The sequence below is a fragment of the Rhinopithecus roxellana genome, chromosome 20 (genome assembly GCF_007565055.1).
Source record: "Rhinopithecus roxellana isolate Shanxi Qingling chromosome 20, ASM756505v1, whole genome shotgun sequence".
NCBI classification, from domain to species: Eukaryota; Metazoa; Chordata; class Mammalia; order Primates; family Cercopithecidae; genus Rhinopithecus; species Rhinopithecus roxellana.
The window spans coordinates 60,854,632-60,863,401 of record NC_044568.1 but is presented as its reverse complement, the minus strand read 5'-3'; positions in this window follow the sequence as shown (position 1 = coordinate 60,863,401).

Sequence of the window (8,770 nt, the reverse complement as noted above, 5' to 3'; positions counted from 1 at the left end):
TGATGGAGTGGAATGAGGTAGAGTGGGATGGGAGACGACACTGGAGAGTTGCCAGGGACCAGTCAAGTTGGGCATTATCTAATGTGTGTAGAAGAGGACCTGGTACACAGTATTCAGTGAATGTCAACTCTCACATACTGTTGTGATGATTCATTATTCCCAGTCCCTAGAGAATGGGAACTGAGACGTGTGACTCACTTAAATCAGGGCTTCTGTCCATTAAGTGATCAGTAAGCGGTTCATATGATTTATTATTATTATTCTCAGGCTACAGATGAGGAACACCAAGGTGTGTATATCTCTCAGAACAGAGATTTTTATACAGTAAATGCTCAATAAATGGTATCTATCATTAATTTTTCTCACTACTATTCTTGTTATTCCCAATTTAGTGATGAGGAAAATGAGATAGTGAATCTGTACAGTAAGCCCTCAGTAAACGTTGGGTATCGCAGTTGTTGCCATTATTATCCCAAGTCCACAGATGAGGCCCAGGGAGCTTTAGTCCCCGAGTCACCACTCGCATCCGGGCGCAACTGACTCCAGGCCCAGGTTGTGATCCCCTGCCCCACTGACCCCACCTGCTTGCTAAGGCCAGTCTCCAGGAATCTCTAAGGAACCTCAGTATCCTCTTCATCATCCTCTCTGTGTCACACAAATGGGGTCAGCCTGGATATTCTGCCGACTTACCACTGGGCACCTAGGATTCGAGTCCTGGTTTCCTGTTCACGGGCTGGATGACTTCAGGCAAATTGCTTAATGTCTCTAAAACTCAATGACCAGCTGGGGGCGGTGGCTCAGGCCTGTAATCCCAGCACTTTGGGAGGCTGAGGCGGGTGGATCACGAGGTCAGGAGTTCAAGACCAGCCTGGCCAAGATGGTGAAACCCCTTGGTTTGGTGGTGGCGGGTGTCTGGAATCCCAGCTACTCAGGAGGCTGTGGCAGAGAAGTGCTTGAACCCGGAAGGTGGAGGTTGCAGTGAGCCAAGATGGCGCCACTGCGCTCCAGCCTGGGCAACAGAGCAAGACTCTGGCTTTTGATTTGCCCTGTGTTCTCCCGACTTAACTGAACTTCCTGGCAGGGCTACTTCTCCTTTCACTGAGATAATTGACAGCTGCTTGGGATGTCTTCACTCACTTCCTGTAACAGCGTTTCTCTCCCCACGCACGTCCTCTCTCCACAGGGCTTGCATTCATCCCATAATTCTCAAGCTTCTTAGCTTGTAGTTCAGGTTCAAATGTGAATGAGCCAGGGGGAGCTCAGTGTTGTCAAAAGGCTGAAGGACTTTTTTTTTTTTTTTTTTTTTTTTTTTTTGAGACGGAGTCTTTCTCTGTCGCCCAGGCTGGAGTGCAGTGGCGCGATCTCGGTTCACTGCAAGCTCCACCTCCCGGGTTCACGCCATTCTCCTGCCTCAGCTTCCCGAGTAGCTGGGACTACAGGCGCCCGCCACCACGCCTGGCTAATTATTTATTTATTTATTTATTTATTTATTTATTTATTTATTTATTTATTTTTTAGTAGAGACGGGGTTTTACCGTGTTAGCCAGGATGGTCTCGATCTCCCGACCTCGTGATCCCCCCGCCTCGGCCTTCCAAAGTGCTGGGATTACAGGCGTGAGTCACCGCGCCCGGCCAGGACGTTCTTGAAAAAAGTAAGCCAGAAAGAAACCCACTGAAAAACAGGAGAGGAGTCAGAGGAGGGGCCCGAGGAGAGGCAAACATAGCACAGCCTGAGTAGCAAGCTAGACAAGGCATGGAAGAGACAGTGGCTAAAGTGACTGCAGTGGAATCTCCCAGAGGATAATAATGTTACTGCCTAATAGAGCACACTAGTTAGCAGAACAGAACCCAGGGCCAGACTGTCTTTGTAAGAATCCCAGCTGTGCTGCATACTAGCTGTGTAACTTCAGGTTACACAGTTAAGTTACTTAAATTCCTCCCCCCCGCTCTTTTTTTTTTGAGATGGAGTTTTATTCTTGTCGCCCAGGCTGGAGTGCAATGGCGAGATCACCGCTCCCTGCAACCTCTGTCTCCCGAGTTCAAGTGATACTCCTGCCTCAGTCTCCCGAGTAGCTGGGATTACAGGCGCCCACCGCCACGCCCAGCTAATTTTTGTATTTTAGTAGTGACGGGGTTTCACCATGTTAGCCAGGCTGGTCTCAAACTCCTGACCTCAAGTGATCCACCCGCCTTGGCCTCCCAAAGTGCTGGGATTACAGGCGTGAAACACTGCGCCCGGCTGAAGTTACTTAAATTCTGTATGGCTAGTTTCCTTATCTGTAAAGTAGAAAGTTATTGTGAGGGTTAAATAAATAGATAATATAGGGAAAGTGCTTAAAACCATACTTGGTACATCATAAATACTGCGTTGGTGGTAGCTGCCATTATTACAAAGAATTTTCACATCCTCATTTGGTCGTGATCCTAGGAATCTTACATAATAAACATATATTTTTTGTTACTTTACAGTTAAGGAAACTGATGGTGACTTCACTGAAACCAGGGAAGAACTAGTATTCAAGGCCAGATCTTCTTACCCTGCATTAGGAATTCTTCCTCTTCTCCATACCACACCACACTGCGCTCTTTTCCATTTCATCCAAGTTCTTTTTTTTTTTTTTTTAATTTAAAAAAAAATTTTTTGGTTCATTTTTGTCAGAGAGTTAAGATCACAATTGACTTGACTTAATTCTTCCAAGTTCAGTGGAAGAATTGGCATTTATTGAATATCTGCCATATCCCTGGCACTTTGTTAGCTACTGAGAAAGCAGAAAATGTATCAGTCATAGGTTCTGTCTTCAAGGAGCTTAAGGACTCACTGGAGGGAGAAAAGCGGTACACAGTAAACAATTGCAGACCTAAAATGGTGTGCTCCTGAGAGGTAGTGAGCCAATGGAAAGAAGATCACGCCAGGAGTCAGACAGTTCCTTTTGTGACTCAGCTCTGGTTCACTGTGTGACCTTATTGGGGACATATAACTAAAACAAAATCTGCCAACCCAGAAAACTCCATAAAAAGTAGAAGAGAAAGAAGACAGTTTCATTACTGAATAAGCATTAAACCAGAAGGTGATGTCACAGGCAATCACAAAAGAGATTGCAAAGGCGGATAAATAAATCTCACCCTTCAATATAGCCAGGTACAACTCATTCAGTGATGAACAATAACTAGTTCTCAAATAAAGACTTAATAGCACGATTTGTCACTCATAGTTCATCCTGAATTGGGGTTACTCTCTGTGTTAGTTAATTGGCTTTATCCAAAGGAAAATTCAGTGACGGGACGCAGTTCTGGAGCAAGGCACCTGCTTGCTGAAGCTGGACCCTTACTCTCTCACAGAAACTATGAGACAGGGACGCTATCTTCCTTGATTAAATTTCAAAGAGATGGTTCTCAGGTCCTTTAGAAAGACAATCATAGGTCATAAAGGTAGTAGGAGGTTTATTAGCTTTTTAAAAAGATTTATATGCATTTCAAAGAGAAATAACAAGATTTTTTAAGTAGATGCTCTCAGAAAAGGCAAAGGGGAAAGGGTTGGGGAAAACTGGGAAGGGGTAGGGTAGGAGTATCTTCCCTTATATTCAATAGGGAGAATGAAGCCTCTTATTTTTCTCTTTTTTAAAATTTTAAATTTTTATGGGTACCTTGTAAGTATATATATTTATGGGGTACATGATATATTTTGATAGAGACATACAATGTGTAATAATCACAAAAGGGGTAAATGAGCTATCCATCACCTCAAGCAAGCCTATTATTATTATTATTATTATTATTATTATTATTATTTTGAGATGGAGTTTTGCTCTTGTTGCCCAGGCTAGAATGCAATAACGTGATCTCGGCTCACCACAGCCTCCACCTCCCGGGTTCAAGTGATTCTCCTGCCTCAGCCTCTTGAGTAATTGGGATTACAGGCATGCGCCACCACGCCCGGCTAATTTTGTATTTTTAGTAGAGACGAGGTTTCCCTATGTTGGTCAGGCAGGCTGGTCTTGAACTCCGACCTCAGGTGATCCTCCCATCTCAACCTCCCAAAGTGCTGAGTTTACAGGCGTGAGCCACCGCGCCTGGCCATCTTATTTCTAACTCGTGTTTGCCTTTACATCTGTGGGTAAATCACTTCATCTTCCTGGGCTTCTTTTTCCTCCTTGTAGAAAGAGGCGAAAGTTTTTTGTTAGTGTTCATAAACTACTGTTCTAGGAAGAAAAAAAAAAAAAAAGCACTAAATGCTTTCATTCTTGGTCATAGTGGCCTTCAATTTTAATTTAATTTATTATTTATTTATTTATTTTGAGACAGGGTCTCACTCTGCCACACAGGCTGGAGTGGAGTGGTCTGACCTCCGCTCACCGCCATCTCCCCCTCCCGGGTTCAACCGATTCGCCTGCCTTAGCCTCCCAAGTAGCTGGGACTACAGGTATGTGCCACCACGCCCAACTAATTTTTTGTATTTTTAGTAAAGAGGCGGTCTCGCTATGTTGCTTAGGCTGGTCTTGAACTAAGCTCAAGGAATCAGCCCGCCTTGGCCACCCAAAGTGCTGGGATTACAGGCATGAGCCAATGCGCCTGGCTATAGTGGCTTTTTAAAACACTTAAAAAAAATTTCAATGATGCCTTTGGAGAGAGGCATGCACACTTAGATCCCCATAATCCATCCTCATTCTGCCCTTTTGTCTTGTAGCTCACCTGCCTAGCCCTTCCAGCTTCTATTGTGTAGGATTCTATAAGGTGTCCAGATGTATTAAACATGGGCTAATAAGAAAAGAGAAAGAGCAGTATCAGTCATATTTTCTGGGAAGATTTATGGGGCCATAGAACTTTTTGTGATCCTTGGTGAGTAGGGAGGATTTTAATTATAAAACAATAATAGTTTTGTTCCAATTCATATATTTCCTTCCTTCTGGTCTCACACTGTATTACACCCATAAAACAATGCTAAATAATGGTGTTGATTTTAAAAATCCATGTTTCTTCTGATTTTAAAGGAAATGCATATTGTCTTTTGAATGTGTGTGTATTTTGTTTATGAAGAGATTTTACCCATCCAACTGAATGTCGTTGAGATTTTAAAAATTAAGAATGAATGTTAAATTTTACAAAATACTTTTGAACATCTGTTGAGGTGATTTTTCTATTTTGAAATATGTATATGGTAAATTTGATTAATAGATTTCTTCTTACTGAGCTATCTTAGCCATGGTTGAATCAATGTCTAGATTCAGTTTGTGAATCTACACAAAAGTAACTGTGCTCCCCTTCTTTTCACTTCTGAGACTACTTTTATAATATTTTATAATTTATTTTATATTTTATAATATTTTAAATATTGAAATATGTAATCTTTTAATATTTTTTAAAATTATTAAAATATTATTTCTGATGCAATTATTTGTACTCATTTCCTGTTTTAGTTTGCTAGATCTGCTGTAATAAAGGGCCATAGACTGAGTAGCAGTTCTAGATGCAGGAAGTCCAACATCAGGGTATCCTCAGGGCTGGTTCTTCCAAGGACTGTGAGGGAGGATCTGTTTCATGCCTGTCTCCTAGCTTCTGGTGGTTTGCTGGCAGTGTTTGGCTTGTAGCTGCATTATTCACTCTATGCCTTAATTTTCAAATGTTGTTCTCCCTATGTACGTGTCTGTCTTTGTATCCAAATATCCCCTTTTAATAAGGACACTAATATTGAATCATGGCCCACCGGATTGACCTCATTTTAATTTTATTATCTCTGTAAGGACCATGATATGGTTTGGCCTTATGTCCCCCAAGAAAGCTCATGTCGAATTGTAATCCCCAGTGTTGGAGGAGGGAGCTGGTGGGAGGTGATTGGATCTTGGGGGTGGACTTCCCCCTTACTTTCTCATGATAGTGAATTCTCAAAAGATCTGGCTGATCAGAAGTGTGTAGGACCTCCCCCTCACTCTCTCTTCCTGCTGCTCCCACCATGTAAGACGTGCCTGCTTCCCCTTTGCCTTCTGCCATGATTTTAAGTTTCCTGAGGCCTCCCAAGGCATGCTTCCTGTACAACCTGTAGAACCATGAGCCAATTAAAGCTTTTTTCTTTATAAATTACCTAGTCTCCGGTAGTTCTTTATAGCAATGTGAGAATGGAGTAACACAGACTATATCTTCAAATAAAATAATATTCAAATGTACTTGGGGTTAGGACTTTAATTGATGAATTGGGGTGGGGGGGTTGTGTGTGACAAAATTCAACCCATAACACTGCCTGATGGAGAAAAAATCATTTAATCAAGTAGATGACTTGAATATTGGGATATTTTATATGACACTATAGGCCGGAACTTTTAATCCATTAGTTAAACAGATTTAACCTAATTTGTTGAATAGTCAGACAACTTTGAATATGCCTATTTCTCATGGGGTTAGAAAAGTTGTCATTTTGACCATATTCCACACTTAATTTAATTACAGATTTCAATTGCCAGACCTTTCATGCCTTGTAGACACAGCATGCGTTATCCTTTAGGTCATTTGCCTTTGATTCACGTACCCACTTTTGGTTAGTTTGGTTGCCTCAAAAATATAAATATATGGTTTTTTTTGTTTGTGTTCTGTTTTGTTTTGTTTTGAGACGGAGTCTTGCTCAGTCAACCAGGTTGGAGTGCAGTGGCGCAATCTCAGCTCACTGCAAGCTCTGCCTCCCAGGTTTACCCCATTCTCCTGCCTCAGCCTCCCGAGTAGCTGGGACTACAGGTGCCCGCCACCATGCCTGGCTAATTTTTTTTGTATTTTTAGTAGAAACGGGTTTCACCATGTTAGCCAGGATGGTCTTGATCTCTTGACCTCGTGACCAATCCGCCTCGGCCTCCCAAAGTGCTGGGATTACAGGTGTGAGCTACCATGCCCAGCCAAAAATATAAATATATGTATTAGGAAAACATACCTAGATTATCCATATAATTATATTCTTTGTTCACCTAAATACAAAACCACCCTTTGTTCTGACCTCTGGCTACCTCGCCTATTGCTCTTAATGCGTATATTTATTAGTAATACATTTCCATAGACTCCCAGCTCTGTATGTAGCTCAAGCTGTGGTCCTGGATTCAGAAAAACTCCTCTGGAAGGGGAGGCTCCATGCTGCTTTGATGTGAACTTTGCCCAGACAGGGAGGTTTCTCATCAGACAGGTATTACAAAGAATTACATTCAACTGTTTCTCACTCCTTTATATTCACCCAGTTAATTATTCATGATAATACTATTTAGTTATAAATAGCACATCTCAACTAGTCTCATGGGCATCTACTCCTGAAGGAAGCAAACACTGGGGAAAAATATTTAATACTTGCAAACTGAAGATAGTAGTTTTTCCAGGTTTAAAGCAACTCTTTTGAGGAAAATATGCAACTTAATTTAGCTTCCCTATAAGAGATATTTTGTTCTCTAAATGTGTTTCCCTACCCTTTTTTGATTTTTCCTATCAGATGGTCTCTGAACACAGGAAAGCTGTGGAAACTTCAGGGGGGGTGCTTGGTCTGCTCTTTCCTAACTTGATAGGCAAAATGGTTACTTGGTTGGCTTAATTTAAATTATCTAGTAATGAGAAAAATTGAACATCTTTTCATATTTTTAAGAACCATTCTCATATCTATTGTGAGTTATCTGTTTACCTCCATTTATCTTTTCCACTGGGTTGTCTTTTTCTTGGTGATTTAAAAGAAGATATGTATACACACTATATATATTTTTTATATTTATGTGTGTGTATATATATATAAAGAGATCAAGTATTTTGCATGCTATTTAAGCGAAAAACATTTTTCCACTTGATCTTTTGACTTTGCTCATAGGTTTTTGTTTGTTTGTTTGTTTGTTTGTTTGTTTTAAACAGGGTCTCACTCTATCACCGAGGCTGGAGTGCAGTGGCACTATCTCGGCTCACTGCAACCTCCGCCTCCCCGGTTCAAGTGATTCTTCTACCTCAGCCTCCCGAGTAGCTGGGATTACAGGCGCCCATCACCATGCCCAGCTAATAATTTTGTTTATTTGTTTTCTGAGACGGAGTCTCGCTTTGTCGCCCAGGCTGGAGTGCTGTGGCATGACCTCGGCTCATGGCAACCTCTGCCTTCCAGGTTCAAGCGATTTTCCTGGCTCAGCCTCCCAAGTAGCTGGGATTACAGGCACGTGCCACCACGCCTGACTAATTTTTGTAATTTTAGTAGTGACGGGGTTTCACCACGTTGGCCAGGCTGTCTCAGATGCCTGACCTTAAGTGATCCACCCACCTTGGTCTCCCAAAGTGCTGGGATTACAGGCGTGAGCCACCGTGCCGGCCGTTCATAAGGTTTTGAGGACATATAGCATGTTATGTTTCAGAGAATCAGAAGTATCCACCATTTCTTTTTAGATCTCTCAATGTTATGTTCTATTTAGATTGCAGACAGCAATTGAAACATCGAGTATAGCTGAATACAATCACAGGCCACCTTTTCCTGGGAACCTGGATATTGAGCTCTTACTTTTCTCCATTCCGGGGTCTTGTTAAGCAGTGATGCTAACCAGTGAGTAGAACAGTGAGAGGTCTATGCATATTCTATTTGCTGATCTACCAGTTGTTTTAAGGGACTCGTCAGTGGCAGAATTAACATATTTGCAATATCTACAAAATTCACAAGTACATAGACTTCATTTTCCATTTTTCTACAAAACTCAAACTCTGTTTTTGTGACCTATTACTCACCATAATCCTACTCAGCATCTTTCTCATTGGGATCTTGAGTAACATTTACCCAGAGATTACA